This window comes from Hemitrygon akajei, chromosome 32, assembly GCF_048418815.1.
Source record: "Hemitrygon akajei chromosome 32, sHemAka1.3, whole genome shotgun sequence".
Classification (NCBI taxonomy): domain Eukaryota; kingdom Metazoa; phylum Chordata; class Chondrichthyes; order Myliobatiformes; family Dasyatidae; genus Hemitrygon; species Hemitrygon akajei.
This window is the reverse complement of record NC_133155.1, coordinates 35,517,602-35,537,128: the sequence shown is the minus strand read 5'-3', so window position 1 is coordinate 35,537,128 and position 19,527 is coordinate 35,517,602. Positions and strand designations below refer to the sequence as shown.

Below are 19,527 nucleotides of genomic sequence, written 5' to 3'. Positions count from 1 at the left end.
TACTGGGATGGAGATAGGTACCATGGAAATTCCTAACTAACAGAACCGTGGGACACTCTCATAGTGCTTTTTGTCCAGGGTCCAAGGGAGAAGCTACACTTTCATTCAATGCCTCTGTCATTTAAAGATTCAAAGTACGTTTATTATCCAAGTCAGTATGCAGTACACAACCCTGAGATACATCTTCCCACAGCCAGGAAACAAAGAAAACACCATGGAGCCCGTTCAAAGAAAAACATCAAACACCCAAGGTACAAAAATAAAGAACAACTTGCACAAGTGGCAAAAGAACGAGTGAAAAGCACAGAATATAAAACGTCAAACCGTGGGGTCATTTAAACAGGCTGGGAATGTTCAGTTTGGCTCGGTTCAGTTCAATTCAGTGCTGCCTCATTCGAACTGCTGAAGAGTCAGTCCAAATCGCAATAAAAAGTATAATGAAACCAGAAACATGTAGAACAGATATCATTAGAGTCATAAAGGCAAAGGACACCTCAGCGTAGAAACAGGCCCTTCAGCCCATCTAGTCCATGCCAAACCATTAATCTGCCTCGTCCCATTAAACTGCAGCTGGACCAACGCCCTTCATACCCCAACTACCCCTGTACCTATCCAATTCTCTGACATGTTGAAATCGACTCCATATCTACAAGCTGAGCTGGCAGTCAATGCACATGCTCACCATCATCCGAGCGAAGAAGTTCCATCACATGACCCCCTAAAACATTTCACCTTTCACCCTTAACCCATGGCCTCTAGTTGCAGCCTCACCCAACCTCAGGGGAAAAAGCCTGCTTGTATATACCCCTCATAATTTGGTATACCTCTATCAAATCTCCCCTCAATCTGCTACTGTACATTCTAGGGAATAAAGTTCTAAACTGAACAACCTTTCCCTACAAGTCCCAGTAACATCCTTAACAAAGCTTTAATTTCACTTCTTACAATGTCCATGTTTATTTCCTGTAAGAGAATGTATATTAACTATGAATTATAAGTTATTGCTTCTAATATTTGCCAGTGTTTATAATTTAACATATTTGCACTTTACCTTGGGCAAAATACTAGATCTAAAATAATCTATACCCAAGGCCATTCCTTGAACATTGATTTCAGAAATTATCTTGAATATACTGCTCCATATCTTCTCACCACGACATATTTGGCTTTCTTGTTCAGTGTGAAAAATTAAAGTCTGCATTATTTTACTGTGGCACCTGCCTCTATTTTTGTATTCTACGCTCTCTTCCACAACACAGTTTCAGTGTGGAGGCCTTTAAAGTGCCAATTTTTTTAATCACTTATTGTTTCTCCGTGACAGCTAAACTCATGTTATATCTTGAATTTCTGACGTTTTCTTTCTCTGCTCTTTTTATCCCATCAAACACCTTTACTTTGTCCATCAGTTTAAAGTCAAATATCCTGGAACACTAATTTCTCACTCTTGCTTATTCTGCAGTTAAGTCTCTGCAATAGCTGCTGGATCAATCCTTTTGAACTGTGCTGCTAATTCATTTGCTTTGGTTTTCACGCAAGGAAGCTTTACCTTTAGTTTTATTTTATATATGCTCCCTGCCCCTTTTTGTTTATTTTCAGCCAAGTCACTACCTTCCTCTGCAAACTGTAACATTTCTGATGCTGCTTCTAAATTCATCCTGACTCTAATCCTCTTATCCTACTCTCTTAATAGTTTAAAACTCGTATTACCACATATATGCAAAAACTACTATGTTTAGATACATATACATATTTCACAATTCTGTGGACAAGTGTAGATTAGCACTAACGTTGAACACACAGATGCAAATGTATAGATGCATGTGAACATAGACACAGCCATCCCTTTACAGCAAAGTCCGTAAACATAGAGCAAACAGGCAGGCAATTATGCCCTGAGAAATACATGCACTGCCACACGTACAGATATGTTACAAGGGCCGGTGTGCGCACCTGCTCAGAGATCGATGCTCACCGTTGATAGTTGGGACGAGGAGATCGAGAGGGCAAGAGGAGGAACGCACTTCACACTTCTCAGTCTCCTGTTGAATGCAGGGCGAAGCAAAAATATCCAGCGGTAAACTTCCCTTTCACTCCATTGTTGAGTGCAGGGTCCTGGACTGACTGTCCTCCAGGCTGACCGTGTTCCGTTTGCCTCTCACACCACAGCCCGAGTCAGTTGGCCATTGTTGGGTACACAGGCAGCAACTCCGATGAGTGTCAACAGTGAAGACACTGTCCTTACATCCCCAGCCTTCTCTAGCGTTTCTATTTTTGTTTTGTTCTGTCACAACCAGCTGTGAAGCAGCCCCTGTTTCTCTTTACTCTCTCTCTCTCCTCTTCTCTGCTGTACCAGACATCCAGCAGCTTGTGGAAAGCTGTATCTTGAATACTAATAAGCTCTCAGAGCATGAGTCTGTGTTGCTGGTTGCTATGCTGCAAATACGCTCTCACATACTACCAGACGAGGGCATGCTACCTCATCAAATGTTATATTTCCAGGTCAGCGGTGGCTGGAAATAACTCTGTGTATCTCAGAGCAGCAGCCGCTAGCAAGCCGAGAACGAACACCTTCCCTGGGTTAGTGAGGGCGTGTTCCCCAGCAGAATTACCCCAGCCAGCTGAGCTCAGGTGCTGGTCAGACCCCTCCGCCCTGGCGCTTCTCCCAGTACCCTGCTCAAAATCGGGCAGCCACTGACTTTGTCTGCATCCACTTGGGTGCCAACCTCCTGTAGGATCTCCAAAGCTGAGAAGATCAATCCTCGGCGACTGGGAGATCTTACAGTATTGTCAACAGCTGGTTCGAACCAGTCTGCGTGGGTGTAATGAAAGTACTTCCCTCTCCACATTGGGGTGTCCTACACAAGATTAATTTGGGAAAATAGTGTCAGCTCAGCTGGTACTCCAGAGAACTGGACTGATATGTACTCGTACACCCAGCATGGCAGCTTGAGAACATCTGTGCATCTGTGCAATGGAAGAGAAATTGATTTTGCGGCTGTGAAATTATGGTGAACTCTAGACATTTTGGCCGGCTGGTGGTGTAGTGGCATCAGCGCTGGACTTCAGAGCGAAGGCTCCCGAGTTCGAATCCAGCCGGCTCCCTCGCGTGCTTCCCATCCGTGCTGGGATGAGCGTCGAGCTACCAACTCGGCCTCGTAAAAACAAGCAAGCCTGCTAAAAAAATGCTGACACCATGACTCCACTCGGAGTTAAGGGCTTTCTTCTTCTGGACATTCATTCTCATCCACTGGGTGAGGAAGACCCCGTAACTCTAGGAGACAGCGTGCGTTCTGGTGATGGGGGAGCAGACCTTTTATCATTTAGGATTTGGCCAGACAAGGCTTGGAAGAATATAGTCCTAATGAGGGCAAATAGGGTTAATGTAGATGGAGATAAAGGATACCAAGGATGTGATGGGCTGAAGGGTGTTGAATGAGTCTATAGCTCTGTGACTCTCTGAGTATTGCCATCATGACTTCCACGAAGACAAGGAGTGTGTATATTACCTGCAATATGTGATACAGGCCTTTCGGTCCATAATGGTGTTCCTGCTCACCTTGAGCGTCCTCTCTTTCCCCTTCAAAGTGAACCTCGAGTCCCTTCTACCTCACTTTATTATCCAGCCTCCCCTGAGCCGCCTCTGTACAATCTGCCTCAATGGAAACGTTTCTCACGTCCCTTTTTAGGATAGACTGTCTCGGCTCCTCCAAACAATGGATTCCCGGTGAAAATGAAGCCGATCTGTCTTGAGGCACTGGATAGACAAGGGACAGACAGCGAGCCAAGAAATGGAAGCCCGGCAAGTGATAGGGTCGGAGTGGGTTCATGAAAAGCAGGAAAGGAACCAGAAGTTGACCCACCCACCCAGTTTCCTACTCAGCTGGTCTAACCTATCACCTGCCAGCTCTGACTCCTTCCCATCTCCCCTCTCCCCACCTTCTTTCTGGCTTCTACCCACTGCCTTTCTAGTCCGAATATGGGGTGTTGCCCGAAATGTCAACTGTTTATTTCTCTCCGTAGATGCTGCCTGAACTACCTGAGTTCCTCCGGCATTTTGTGTTGCTCTGGATTTCCAGCGTCTGCAGAACCTCCTGTGTTTATGATTAGCAGAACGTTGCCCACAGAGAGTCCCGTGGCTGGGGTGACCAGCGGTTTGTTAATGGGATGCTGCCTTCCGTCCAAGAGGTCCCCAGACCCTTCCACTTCCCGATGCACTGTACGTGATGCGGGGAGGAGCAGGGAGCTTTGCAGAGCCCATTAAGTGCGGTCACCCTGACAGTGTGGGGTTACAGCCCTGGCGTTATGACATTACTGCTCTGAGAGGATTGGGTAGCTCCACTGAACTTCCGGATTGGAGTTTGGGGTACTGCTCTGGGAGTGCAGTGTCACTGCCACAGGAATGAGGGTAAACACTCTGACGGTGCTGTGTTAATAACTTGGGACTGTTGAGTTAACATCGGAGAATGCTGAATATTATCTCGCTGTTTGCGTTGCTGCTCAAGGAGTATTTCTAGAGTTATCGGAGGGTGTTGGGTTGACGGTTCGGGACTGTTGTGTTTATGCTCTGGGGATTTTGTGTTCCTGCACTCGGAACGTCGAGTTACACTCCTCGTGTCTTGGGTTGTTGTGCCGTGAGTGAACGGGGTGGCATGGTGGTGTAGCGGTTCGCACAATGCTTTACAGTACAGGAGACCAGGGTTCAATTCTCACCACAGCTTGTAAGGAGTTTGTATATTCTCCCTGTGTCCGTGTGGGTTTCCAAATCAATCTCTGATTAAATCGGAAGGGCCTATTCCGCACTGAATCTTAATAAACAAATAAATAAATAGATAGATAGATAGATAGATAACACACACACACAAATTGCTGGTGGAACACAGCAGGCCAGGTAGCAGGCCAGGTAGCGCCAGGAGAAGCGCTGTTGACGTTTCGGGCCGAGACTCTTCATCAGGACTAACCGAAAGGAAAGATAGTAAGAGATTTGAAAGTAGTGGGGGGAGGGGGAAATGTGAAATGATAGGAGAAGACCGGAGGGGGTGGGATGAAGCTGAGAGCTGGAAAGGTGATTGCCGAAAGTGATACAGAGCTGGAGAAGGGAAAGGATCATGGGACGGGAGGCCTCGGGAGAAAGAAAGGGGGAGGGGGAAGCACCAGAGGGAGATGGAGAACAGGCAGGGTGATGAGCAGCGAGAGAGAAAAAAAACAAATGACTAAATATGTCAGGGATGGGGTAAGAAGGGGAGGAGGGGCATTAACGGAAGTTAGAGAAGTCAATATTCATGCCATCAGGTTGGAGGCTACCCAGCCGGTATATAAGGTGTTGTTCCTCCAACCTGAGTTTCGATTAATTTTGACAGTAGAGGAGGCCATGGATAGACATATCAGAATGGGAATGGGACGTGGAATTAAAATGTGTGACCACTGGGAGATCCTGCTTTCTCTGGCGGACCGAGCATAAGTGTTCCACGAAACGGTCTCCCAGTCTGCGTCGGGTCTGACCAATATATAAAAGGCCACACTGGGAGCACCGGACGCAGTATACCACACCAGCCGACTCACAGGTGAAGTGTCGCCTCACCTGGAAGGACTGTCTGGGGCCCTGAATGGTGGTGAGGGAGGAAGTGTAAGGGCAGGTGTAGCACTTGTTCCGTTTACAAGGATAAGTGCCAGGAGGAAAATCGGTGGGAAGGGATGGGGGGACAAATGGACAAGGGAGTCACGTAGGGAGTGATCCCTGTGGAAAGCAGAAAGTGGGGGGGAGGGAAAGATGTGCTTGGTAGTGGGATCCCGTTGGAGGTGGCAGAAGTTACGGAGAATTATACATTGGACCTAGAGCCTGGTGGGGTGGTAGGTATGGACAAGGGGAACCCTATCCCGAGTGGGGTGGCAGGCGGATGGGGTGAGGGCAGATGTGCGGGAAATGGGAGAGATGCGTTTGAGAGCAGAGTTGATGGTGGATGAAGGGAAGCCCCTTTGTTTAAATAAGGAAGACATCTCCTTCGTCCTGGAATGAAAAGCCTCATCCTGAGAGCAGAATTTGCTCGTGTTTGCAGATAGATAAATAAATATCCAGCTTCTAATTTCCTGCAATCTATCTCGCTCTCTTAACTCTTGAATAATGGTTTGCATGTTCAATGGGATGTCTTCAGAATCCAAGGAATTTTAACCAATGCAAACAATGTTGAATTTTAAATCCAAGTTCAATTGTCATTCAACCAAAAACAAAACATCGTTCCTCTGGGGCCAAGGTACCAACATACCAGTCACATACAGCACACATAGTTATGATACCATACAGTCACACACAGATCATACAGTCAACACAGCTCATACAGTCACACACAGCTCATACAGTCACACACAGCTCATATAGTCACACACAGCTCATATAGTCACACACAGCTCATACAGTCACACACAGCTCATACAGTCACACACAGCTCATATAGTCACACACAGCTCATACAGTCACACACAGCTCATATAGTCACACACAGCTCATATAGTCACACACAGCTCATATAGTCACACACAGCTCATACAGTCACACAAGCACACAGCTCATACTGTCACACACAGCTCATACAGTCACACACAGCTCATACAGTCACACACAGCACATACAGTCACACCCAGCTCATACAGTCACACCCAGCTCATACAGTCACACACAGCTCATACTGTCACACACAGCACACACCTCATACTGTCACACACAGCTCATACAGTCACACACAGCACACAGCTCATACTGTCACACACAGCTCATACAGTCGCACACAGCTCATACAGTCACAAACAGCTCATACAGTCACACACAGCACACAGTCACACACAGCACATACAGTCACACACAGCACATAGTCACACACAGCTCATACAGTCACACACAGCTCATACAGTCACAAACAGCTCATACAGTCACACACAGCACACTGCTCATACAGTCACACACAGCTCATACAGTCACACACAGCACACAGTCACACACAGCTCATACAGTCACACACAGCTCATACAGTCACAAACAGCTCATACAGTCACACACAGCTCATACAGTCACACACAGTTCATATATTCACACACAGCACACAGCACATAGTCACACACAGCTCATACAGTCACAAACAGCTCATACAGTCACACACAGCTCATACAGTCACACACAGCACACAGCACATAGTCACACACAGCTCATACAGTCACACACAGCTCATACAGTCACACACAGCACATACAGTCACACACAGCACACAGCACATAGTCACACACAGCTCATACAGTCACACACAGCTCATACAGTCACAAACAGCTCATACAGTCACACACAGCACACTGCTCATACAGTCACACACAGCTCATACAGTCACACACAGCTCATACAGTCACAAACAGCTCATACAGTCACACACAGCTCATACAGTCACACACAGCTCATATATTCACACACAGCACACAGCACATAGTCACACACAGCTCATACAGTCACAAACAGCTCATACAGTCACACACAGCTCATACAGTCACACACAGCTCATACAGTCACACACAGCTCATACAGTCACACACAGCACATACAGTCACACACAGCACATACAGTCACACACAGCACACAGCACATAGTCACACACAGCTCATACAGTCACACACAGCTCATACAGTCACAAACAGCTCATAGTCACACACAGCACACTGCTCATACAGTCACACACAGCTCATACAGTCACACACAGCTCATACAGTCACAAACAGCTCATACAGTCACACACAGCTCATACAGTCACACACAGCTCATATATTCACACACAGCACACAGCACATAGTCACACACAGCTCATACAGTCACAAACAGCTCATACAGTCACACACAGCTCATACAGTCACACACAGCTCATACAGTCACACACAGCACATAGTCACACACAGCTCATACAGTCACACACAGCTCATACAGTCACACACAGCACATACAGTCACACCCAGCTCATACAGTCACACACAGCTCATACAGTCACACACAGCACACAGCACATAGTCACACACAGCTCATACAGTCACACACAGCACATACAGTCACACCCAGCTCATACAGTCACACACAGCTCATACAGTCACACACAGCACACAGCACATAGTCACACACAGCTCATACAGTCACACACAGCTCATACAGTCACAAACAGCTCATACAGTCACACACAGCACATAGTCACACACAGCTCATACAGTCACACACAGCACATACAGTCACACCCAGCTCATACAGTCACACACAGCTCATACAGTCACACACAGCACACAGCTCATACAGTCACACACAGCACATAGTCACACACAGCTCATACAGTCACACACAGCTCATACAGTCACAAACAGCTCATACAGTCACACACAGCTCATATATTCACACACAGCACACAGCACATAGTCACTCACAGCTCATACAGTCACACACAGCTCATACAGTCACACACAGCACATACAGTCACACACAGCACATAGTCACACACAGCTCATACAGTCACACACAGCTCATACAGTCACACACAGCTCATACAGTCACACACAGCTCATACAGTCACACCCAGCTCATACAGTCACACACAGCTCATACAGTCACACACAGCTCATATATTCACACACAGCTCATACAGTCACACACAGCTCATACAGTCACACACAGCTCATACAGTCACACACAGCATATAGTCACACACAGCTCATACAGTCACACACAGCACATAGTCACACACAGCTCATACAGTCAACACAGCTCATACAGTCACACCCAGCTCATACAGTCACACACAGCTCATACAGTCACACACAGCTCATATATTCACACACAGCTCATACAGTCACACACAGCTCATACAGTCACACACAGCTCATACAGTCACACACAGCACACAGCACATAGTCACACACAGCTCATACAGTCACACACAGCTCATACAGTCACAAACAGCTCATACAGTCACACCCAGCACACTGCTCATACAGTCACACACAGCTCATACAGTCACACACAGCTCAGATGAGAAGGCTCAGGAGCCTTAACTGTAATAATTCATCTCCACAGCTGTAGAATACAAAAAATTAGTGCATGCTATATTATGAATGGCAGCACCCTCAAATAGTAAATAACCATTAAAACTCCACTAAAAAGAAGCTGTATTTTGTTGGGGATCCGAGATGGGGAAAATACAATGTACTGTTTATTGCAGTGACCTGAAGATAGGAGTTCTTGTATTCGAAGGCACAAACTAACGGAGATGGGAGTAGACTCTCACATGGTGGATTGGATAGTGGACTACTTGACAGATAGACCTCAGTATGTGCGGTTGGGAGACTGTAGGTCTGACACGGTGGTCAGCAGCACAGGGGCGCCGCAGGGAACCGTACTCTCTCCGGTCCTGTTCACCCTGTACACTTCAGACTTCCAATATAACTCGGAGTCCTGCCATGTGCAGAAGTTCGCTGATGACACGGCCATAGTGGGGTGTGTCAGGAATGGACAGGAGGAGGAGTATAGGAAACTGATACAGGACTTTGTGATATGGTGCAACTCAAACTACCTGCGTCTCAATATCACCAAGACCAAGGAGATGGTGGTGGACTTTAGGAGATCTAGGCCTCATATGGAGCCAGTGATCATTAATGGAGAATGTGTGGAGCAGGTTAAGACCTACAAGTACCTGGGAGTACAGTTAGACGAGAAGCTAGACTGGACTGCCAACACAGATGCCTTGTGCAGGAAGGCACAGAGTCGACTGTACTTCCTAAGAAGGTTGGCGTCATTCAATGTCTGTAGTGAGATGCTGAAGATGTTCTATAGGTCAGTTGTGGAGAGCGCCCTCTTCTTTGTGGTGGCGTGTTGGGGAGGAAGCATTAAGAAGAGGGACGCCTCACGTCTTAATAAGCTGGTAAGGAAGGCGGGCTCTGTCGTGGGCAAAGTACTGGAGGGTTTAACATCGGTAGCTGAGCGAAGGGCGCTGAGTAGGCTACGGTCAATTATGGATAACTCTGAACATCCTCTACATAGCACCATCCAGAGACAGAGAAGCAGTTTCAGCGACAGGTTACTATCGATGCAATGCTCCTCAGACAGGATGAAGAGGTCAATACTCCCCAATGCCATTAGGCTTTACAATTCTACTGCCAGGACTTAAGAACTTTTTAAAAGCTATTATTAATGCTTTTTGAGATAGTGATTTAGATGCATATCATATTTTTTACTGAGTTAAGTATTGTATGTAATTAGTTTTGCTACAACAAGTGTATGGGACATTGGAAAAAAAGTTGAATTTCCCCATGGGGATGAATAAAGTATCTATCTATCTATCTATCTATCTAGTCACACACAGCTCATACAGTCACACACAGCACATAGTCACACACAGCTCATACTGTCACACACAGCTCATACAGTCACACACAGCTCATACAGTCACACACAGCTCATACAGTCACACACAGCTCATACAGTCACACGCAGCAGTCACACACAGCCCATACAGTCACACACAGCTCATACTGTCACATACAGCACATACAGTCACACACAACACATACAGTCACACACAGCACATACAGTCACACACAGCTCATACAGTCACACACAGCACATACAGTCACACAGAAAACATACAGTCACACACAGCACACAGGTCACACAGTTATGATACCACATACAGTCATAACAACTGATGGTGTATGATCTGTTGTCCTGGAGCCATGTTTCTGCAAGAACAAGTGCACAGCAGTTCCTCATTTCACGCTGGGACTGCCACAGATGAATGCAGTCCAGCTTGTCTCCCATGGAGCAAATAGTGGAGAGCTGCACCAACAGCAGCACAGGCTGCAGGGGATACCCCCAACCCCACATGGATTCCGCTCTGCTACGGCACCTGCTCCCCTGGGTGGCTATAACAGGCAACGCATGAGGGCCTTGTCCACGTAACAACTGAAAACATGCAGTTCCCCCACCAGCCGTCTTTCCCATGAACCAATGAACCAGACTTATAGTACCAATGTCCAACAGGGGCTTGCAATCACAAGAAAAATATTTAAGGCACACATTTGGAATTAGGAAAGCCAGGATGGGCCATGAAAAACGTTTGGCCAGCAGGATTATATACATTATGCATTCTATACATACGTCAACAGTAAAAAGATAACTAGGGAGAGGGTGAGACCACTCAAGGATAAAGGGGGAAACATTTGCTTGGATGCAGAGAATGTGAGTGAGGTACTTAATGAGCACTTGGCTTCAGTATTTACCAAGGAAAAGGATGTGGAGGACCAGGAGATCAGTGCTGAGTGTATAAATACATTAGGGCATTTAGAGGTCAAGGAGGAGGAGCTCCTGATGTGTATTTTGGTGGGTAAGTCCCCAGGGCCTGATGGGATTTACCCCAGGTTATTGAAAGAGGCAAGAGACTGGGCCCTTAACCAGTAATTTCATGTCCTCTCTAGCCTCGGGTGAGGTCCCAGAGGACCAGCAAGTGACTAATGTTGTGCCTCTATTTAAGAAGGGAACAAGGGAAAATCCTGGGAACTATAGACCTCACATCTCACATTAGTTGTAGGGAAATTGCTAGAGAGAATTCTTAGGGATAGGATAGATGTGCATTTGGAAACCCATGGTCTAGTTAGGGACACTCAGCATTGCTTTGTGCGGGGCAAGTCATGTCTTACTAACTTGACTGAGTTTTTTGACAATGTGATGAGAGAGATTGATGAGGGTAGGGCAATCGATGTTGCCTGCATGGATTTTATTGTTTGAGAAAGTCCCTCATGGGAGGTTAATCTAGAAGATTATGATACAAGGGATCTGTGGCAAATTGGCTGTTTGGATTCTGAACTGGCTTCACATAGAAGACAGTGGGTAGTTGTAGAAGGGACTTATCCAGCCGGAGGTCTGTAGTTAGTGGAGTTACACAGAGACCTGCACTGGGACCTCTGGTGTTTGTAAAGTATATAAATGACCAGGGTGAAAATGTAGATGGGTGGGTTAGTAAGTTTGCAGATAATACCAAGATTAATGGAGTTATGGAGAGTGTAGAAGACTGGCAAAGAATGCAGCGCATTACAGATCAGTGGCAGATATGGGCAGAGAAATGGCAGATGGAGTTTAACCCAAATAAATACGAGGTGTTGCACACTGGTAGGGTAAATGCAAGGAGACAGTAGGGCAAGAGCCGTAACAGTGTTGCTGAGCAGAAGGATCTTGGGATCCAAGTTCATAGCTCCTTGAAAGTGGCTGTACCGGGCAATGAGATGGTGAAGAAGGCTAATGGACTGTTTTTGTTAGTTGAGGCACTGAGTACAAAAGTCAGGATGTTATGTTGCAACTTTATAAGACTCTGGTTAGGTCACATATGGAGCATTGAATACACTTGTAGTTACCCCATTAAAGGAAAGCGTTGAGGCTTTGGACAAGTTTACCAGGACACTGCCTGGTTTAGAGGGCACGTGTTATCACAAGTCATTGGACAAACTTGTGTTGTTTTCTTTAGAGCGGCGGAGACTGAGGGGAGATCGGATAGAGGTTTATATGTATAGAGTAGACAGGGAGTATCTGTTTCCAAGGGTTGGAATGTCTAATACCGGAAGGCATACATTGAAGGTGAGAGAGGGTCGGTTAAGGGGAATGTGAGGGGTAAGATTTTCACTCAGAGATTGGTGGATGTCCAGAATGCGTTTCCTGGTAGGAAGCTAGAAGCATATACATCAGGGGGTTTTAAGAGTCATTTGGATAGGCAGATGGATGTAAGGAAGATGGAGGCATATGGACATGGTGTAGGTAGGAGGGGTTAGTGTTTGTGTGTTTTTGATTTGCTGGTTCAGTACAACATTGAGGGCTGAATGGCCTGTTCTTGGGCTGCTCTCTTCTAGATTCACTCTGACTTTGGTGGTGACTGATTGGCAGATTTTCCAGACTTTCAGATATAATCCCATTAATGATCCAACACACTTTTAATTTACTCTCTTTAAATATCACTCTTATGAATGATAAACTTTCAAGTTAAGTTTGAGTTTAATTATCAATCAACCATACACAAACACAGCCAGATGAAACAGTGTTCCTCTGAGACCAGGGTAAAAAACAGACACAGTACAAGGCACTTAACACGGACATTTACACTACACGCTGCATCCGCAAAGGAAACAGCATTATGAAAGACGCCACGCACCCCTCATACAAACTCTTCTCCCTCCTGCCGTCTGGGAAAAGGCACCGAAGCATTTGGGCTGTCACAACCAGACTGTGTAACAGTTTCTTCCCCCAAGCCATCGGACTCCTCAATACCCGAAGCCTGGACTGACACCTTGCCCTACTGTCCTGTTTATTATTTATTGTAATGCCTGTACTGTTTTTGTGCACTTTATACAGTCCTGTGTAGGTCTGTAGTCTAGTGTCGCTTTCTCTGTGTTTTTTTTTATGTAGTTCAGTCTAGTTTTTGTACTGTTTCATGTAACACCATGGTCCTGAAAAACATTGTCTCATTTTTACTATGTACTGTACCAGCAGTTATGGTCGAAATGACAATGAAAGTGACTTGACTTGACGTCATAAGGGGGGCATTGGGAATGGACCCAAGTGCAGGACACAGACACTGAAGTACTAGGAACAGGGAAGGACAAAACTAAAGGACAGGACAGGACACAGACTAGACTAGGGAAGCAGGATCAGGACGAGGGACTGGGAACAAAGAGCCTGGGCATGGACTCCGAGCCGGAGACTGTACCAGGACCCAGAACCTGGTCTTGACTCGGGCTCGGACCCCAAACCAGGCGAAGACTTGACGAGGCCTGGGTTCTTGGAGCTGGAGGCTGGGATCTTTGAGGCTTGAGGCTGGGGTCTTGAGGCTTGCATAACTCGGAGGCTGGAGCTCGGAAGCAGACTAGGAACTGTACATCAACATAGAGCCGGGACCTATCCTTCGACAAGCCGGGACTCACCTTTAACAAGACACTAACATGAGACTGGACAGAACATAGACATAGAGCCGGGACTTATCCTTCGACAAGCCAGGACTCAACTTTCACTCCACACCAAGGTGGGGCAGGACCGTCCGTCGGGTAACGGCAGAACAGCCTGACTTACCCCACAGAGAAGAGGACAAGACAGGACAGACTCCCCCCACAGGGCAACGGCAGAACGGCCTGACTTACCCCACGGGGCAATGGCAGAACAGTCTGACTTACGCCACGGGGCAAGGATGGGAAGAGACAAACATCAAAGAACAACAGACAGTTCCTCTCTGCATCAGGTTTGCTCCAAGTCACAGTCACAGCCAGAAACCTCGGCCGGCTACGGAAACAACCGGATCCCTACCTAGCTCAGAGTGGCTGATGGCCTCCCAGCTGGCCCGGGAAATGGCCGAATCCATACTGCAATGACCGCTCCGACTACTGCCAGCAAGGCTCCCAGAAGCCATGGTTCTCCAACGCGGCCTAAAGATGGCAAGTGGCCGTTCTAGCCTTCCATCAGCCATTTGCTTCCAGAGAAACCTGTCAAGCCCCACCCCGACCCCCAACCCCCAACCACACTCAATCCCAGGGCCACATATTCCCAGCCCCGCCCCCCAACCACACTCAATCCCAGGGCCACATATTCCCAGCCCCAAGATGAGCATCAGGTGCTTATAGTTAAGTCCCACCGAAACAAGGGACAGCCGGAGGACCCGGAGTCCGGAGTCCGCGGACCGGACCGTGAACCGGAATGCGGAGTTCGGACCGGACCATGACACTTGACAAGATGGCAAGTAAACTTACAGCCACGCAGAAGTATATATATTGTGGCGAGCATTTGGTCCATAACGACAGATGAGGAAGCTCGTTAACTCAACAACCATTTTATCACAAAACAGACTGGCACCCTGACCCGGAGAGTGAACCCAACCAGTCTGATACAGACGGGGGAGGTGACCATCACACACCCCAGTTACAGTTAGAGTGAGCCACGGATACACCATCAAATAACTGTATAACCCAAGCTAAAATGTAGCAATAAATGAACTGGAACTTTCCACCATGATCCCACAAAAGCATTTTAATACAAATAAATAATGCTAGTCATTAGAACTGAAGGGGCAGGCTGTCGACCACACCCCCTAAGCATCACACTGCCCCCACCCGAGGGGTCAGCTGTCCTTGCAACCCCAGAATCCATAACAAAGTCCAAACATCACGGTCGGTGTCGACACTGTTGTATGAGGCCAGAGGCAGGTCCCGTGGTGTGTCACTTCCTTCCTTCAGTCTCGCTGTGTTAGTGGTGGCCAGCGGGTCCCACTGCCTTCCGCCGCTCTGGCTGATATACCACATCAGTCCAGCACCTCTCCCGGCCCCCAGCGCTTCTCCCGGGAGGGGCAGTGGGACCAGGTACGGCAGTCCTCGACTGGCGACTGGGACGTGCAAGCGTCGCATGAATAGCCCCATGTCCTGCCTGAGCACGGGCGCAGCTCTGAAATGGCCAGCCCCCACCAGCCCATGTACCAACCGCAGCACTGTGGTGCGGAGCCCCCGGGGGACTGTCACCATTGGCAACTGCCACCGTCGCGCACCTCCAGTGATCTCCACTGCGAGTACAGGGCTTTGCTCTCTGAGTCCATGCCCACTCCGGCTGTCGTCCCAGTGCGGAATTGCTGCACAGCTGCCTGTGGTCCGTGGTGGGTAAGCTGTCCCTCGGGCATGGGAGGGAACTCGGGGTAGCACCGCGGCAGAGTTCAGCTGCTAATGCCCCCAGGCTTTCTCCCATACGGTGCCATCTTCCTTCCTCATTGCTTCTGCCGATGGCCTCTGCTCGAAATGCCACTCCAGCGCCACTACGACAGCCCTGTAGTCACGCTGTTCCGCCGGCGTTAGGTCGAGGAAGGCCCGCAGGGCATCTCCCTCCAGTGCCAGGGCAGGGTGCTCCGCCATCTCGCAGGGGCTCCCCCGTTGTGCCAGGCGGCCAGTTTGACTTGGGCCAGGTACGGCTCCAGGCAGCTGGTACCGTTGCATCGGCTTCAGTCGGGGCCCTTTGGACTCCCTCTTGCTCTTGCAGTGTCTGCCATGCTGCCCATCCTCCCGTGGCTACGGTGTCTTGGATTCCCCGATGTGGGTCGCGACGGAGGTGAATTACGCGCTCCACACTCTGTCCCCGGGTCGGGCAGCTTCGGTACGCTCGCTCCGTCGGGTCTCCTAAGGCCTCGGTTCCCAGGCCCTCCCTCCAGGTCTCGTCTTCATGAGACCGGCCCGGGGGAGTGGGGGAGGCATATTGCTCGGTCCCTCATCTTATTCCCCGGGTCCTAAGGAACTCTTCAGTCTTATTCCCCGGGTCATAGCTCTTCAGTCTTATTCCCCGGGTCATAGCTCTTCAGTCTTATTCCCCGGGTCACAGCTCTTCAGTCTTATTCCCCGGGTCATAGCTCTTCAGTCTTATTCCCCTGGTCTTAAGGAACTCTTCAGTCTTATTCCCCTGGTCACAGCTCTTCAGACTTATTCCCCGGGTCATAGCTCTTCAGTCTTATTCCCCGGGTCACAGCTCTTCAGTCTTATTCCCCGGGTCACAGCTCTTCAGTCTTATTCCCCTGGTCTTAAGGAACTCTTCAGTCTTATTCCCCGGGTCAGAGCTCTTCAGTTTCATTGTTGGTCTCACGTGACACTCCTGATACCAATGAGGCGAGCACTTGGTTCATGACAGGCGAGTGAACTTGATAACAACGGTTTCATTGTGATAAGCACGAACAGACCGGGCACCACGACCCGGAGAATGAACCCAACCCGTCTCATACAGACGGGGGAGGTGACCATCACACACCCCGGTTACAGTCAGCGTGACCCACAAATACACCAGTGAATAACTGTATGACCCAATCAGAAATATAACAATAAATGAACTGGAACTTCCCACCATAATCCCATGAAAGCATTTTAACACGAGAACAATAAACAATGCTAGTTATTAGAAATGCAGGGGCGGGCTATCGACCAAGACCTCCACCCCGATGGTCATGGTAGCTACCCGAAGCATTCCTGTGGGTGCTTGGATGTGGTCCTGGGAGTGTTGGATATGTTCCTGTGGGTGTTTGGATTTGGTTCTGGGAGTGTTGGATATGTTCCTGTGGGTGCTTGGATTTGGTCCTGAGAGTGTTGGATATGTTCCTGTGGGTGTTTGGATGTGGTCCTGGGGGTGTTGGATATGTTCCTGTGGGTGTTTGGATTTGGTCCTGGGAGTGTTGGACATGTTCCTGTGGGTGCTTGGATTTGGTTCTGTGAGTGTTGGATATGTTCCTGTGGGTGCTTGGATTTGGTCCTGGGAGTGTTGGATATGTTCCTGTGGGTGCTTGGATGTGGTCCTGGGAGTGTTGGATATGTTCCTGTGGGTGCTTGGATGTGGTCCTGGGAGTGTTGGATATGTTCCTGTGGGTGCTTGGATTTGGTCCTGGGAGTGTTGGATATGTTCCTGTGGGTGCTTGGATTTGGTCCTGGGAGTGTTGGATATGTTCCTGTGGGTGCTTGGATGTGGTCACGGGAGTGTTGGATATGTTCCTGTGGGTGCTTGGATGTGGTCCTGGGAGTGTTGGATATGTTCCTGTGGGTGCTTGGATGTGGTCCTGGGAGTGTTGGATATGTTCCTGTGGGTGCTTGGATGTGGTCCTGGGAGTGTTGGATATATTCCTGTGGGTGCTTGGATGTGGTCACGGGAGTGTTGGATATGTTCCTGTGGGTGCTTGGATGTGGTCCTGGGAGTGTTGGATATGTTCCTGTGGGTGCTTGGATGTGGTCCTGGGAGTGTTGGATATATTCCTGTGGGTGCTTGGATGTGGTCCTGGGAGTTTTGGATATGTTCCTTTGGGTGCTTGGATTTGGTCCTGGGAGTGTTGGATATGTTCCTATGGGTGCTTGGATTTGGTCCTGGGAGTGTTGGATATGTTCCTGTGGGTGCTTGGATTTGGTCCTGGGAGTGTTGGATATGTTCCTGTGGGTGCTTGGATTTGGTCCTGGGAATGTTGGATATGTTCCTGTGGGTGCTTGGATTTGGTCCTGGGAGTGTTGGATATGTTCCTGTGGGTGCTTGGATGTGGTCACGGGAGTGTTGGATATGTTCCTGTGGGTGCTTGGATGTGGTCCTGGGAGTGTTGGATATGTTCCTGTGGGTGCTTGGATGTGGTCCTGGGAGTGTTGGATATATTCCTGTGGGTGCTTGGATGTGGTCACGGGAGTGTTGGATATGTTCCTGTGGGTGCTTGGATGTGGTCCTGGGAGTGTTGGATATGTTCCTGTGGGTGCTTGGATGTGGTCCTGGGAGTGTTGGATATATTCCTGTGGGTGCTTGGATGTGGTCCTGGGAGTTTTGGATATGTTCCTTTGGGTGTTTGGATTTGGTCCTGGGAGTGTTCGATATGTTCCTGTGGGTGCTTGGATTTGGTCCTGAGAGTGTTGGATATGTTTCTGTGGGTGCTTGGATTTGGTCCTGGGAGTGTTGGATATGTTCCTGTGGGTGCTTGGATGTGGTCCTGGGAGTGTTGGATATGTTCCTGTGGGTGCTTGGATGTGGTCCTGGGAGTGTTGGATATGTTCCTGTGGGTGCTTGGATTTGGTCCTGGGAGTGTTGGATATGTTCCTGTGGGTGCTTGGATTTGGTCCTGGGAGTGTTGGATATGTTCCTGTGGGTGCTTGGATTTGGTCCTGGGAATGTTGGATATGTTCCTATGGGTGCTTGGATTTGGTCCTGGGAATGTTGGATATGTTCCTGTGGGTGTTTGGATTTGGTCCTGTGAGTGTTGGATATGTTCCTATGGGTGATTGGATTTGGTCCTGCGAATGTTGGATATGTTCCTGTGGGTGTTTGGATTTGGTCCTGGGAGAGTTGGATATATTCCAGTGGGTGTTTGGATTTGGTCCTGGGAGAGTTGGATATATTCCTGTGGGTGTTTGGATTTGGTCCTGGGAGAGTTGGATATATTCCTGTGGGTGTTTGGATTTGGTCCTGGGAATGTTGGATATATTCCTGTGGGTGTTTGGATTTGATCCTGGGAATGTTGGATATATTCCTGTGGGTGTTTGGATTTGGTCCTGGGAGTGTTGGATATGTTCCTGTGGGTGCTTGGATTTGGTCCTGCGAATGTTGGATATGTTCCTGTGGGTGCTTGGATGTGGTCCTGGGAGTGTTGGATATGTTCCTGTGGGTGCTTGGATTTGGTCCTGGGAGTGTTGGATATGTTCCTGTGGGTGTGTGGATTTGGTCCTGGGAGTGTTGGATATGTTCCTGTGGGTGCTTGGATTTGGTCCTGGGAGTGTTGGATATGTTCCTGTGGGTGCTTGGATTTGGTCCTGGGAGTGTTGGATATGTTCCTGTGGGTGCTTGGATGTGGTCCTGGGAGTGTTGGATATGTTCCTGTGGGTGCTTGGATGTGGTCCTGGGAGTGTTGGATATGTTCCTTTGGGAGCTTGGATTTGGTCCTGGGAGTGTTTGATATGTTCCTGTCGGTGCTTGGATTTGGTCCTGAGAGTGTTGGATATGTTTCTGTGGGT

At 48.4% G+C, this 19,527-nt stretch overlaps 1 protein-coding gene across 2 annotated transcripts in view; it reads right to left on the bottom strand.

Annotated features, from left to right (window-relative positions):
* LOC140719810 (regulating synaptic membrane exocytosis protein 3-like) overlaps nucleotides 1–2,412 on the bottom strand; it is a 387,400-nt gene extending 384,988 nt beyond the window's left edge. Inside the window, exon 1 of one of the 2 annotated variants that reach the window (XM_073034710.1) lies at nucleotides 1,951–2,412. The gene's annotated coding sequence lies outside the window, so the exon portion shown is untranslated. The remainder of the gene's footprint in view (nucleotides 1–1,950) is intronic. The other variant, XM_073034709.1, reaches the window with a different exon arrangement.
* Nucleotides 2,413–19,527: the final 17,115 nt, after the last annotated feature.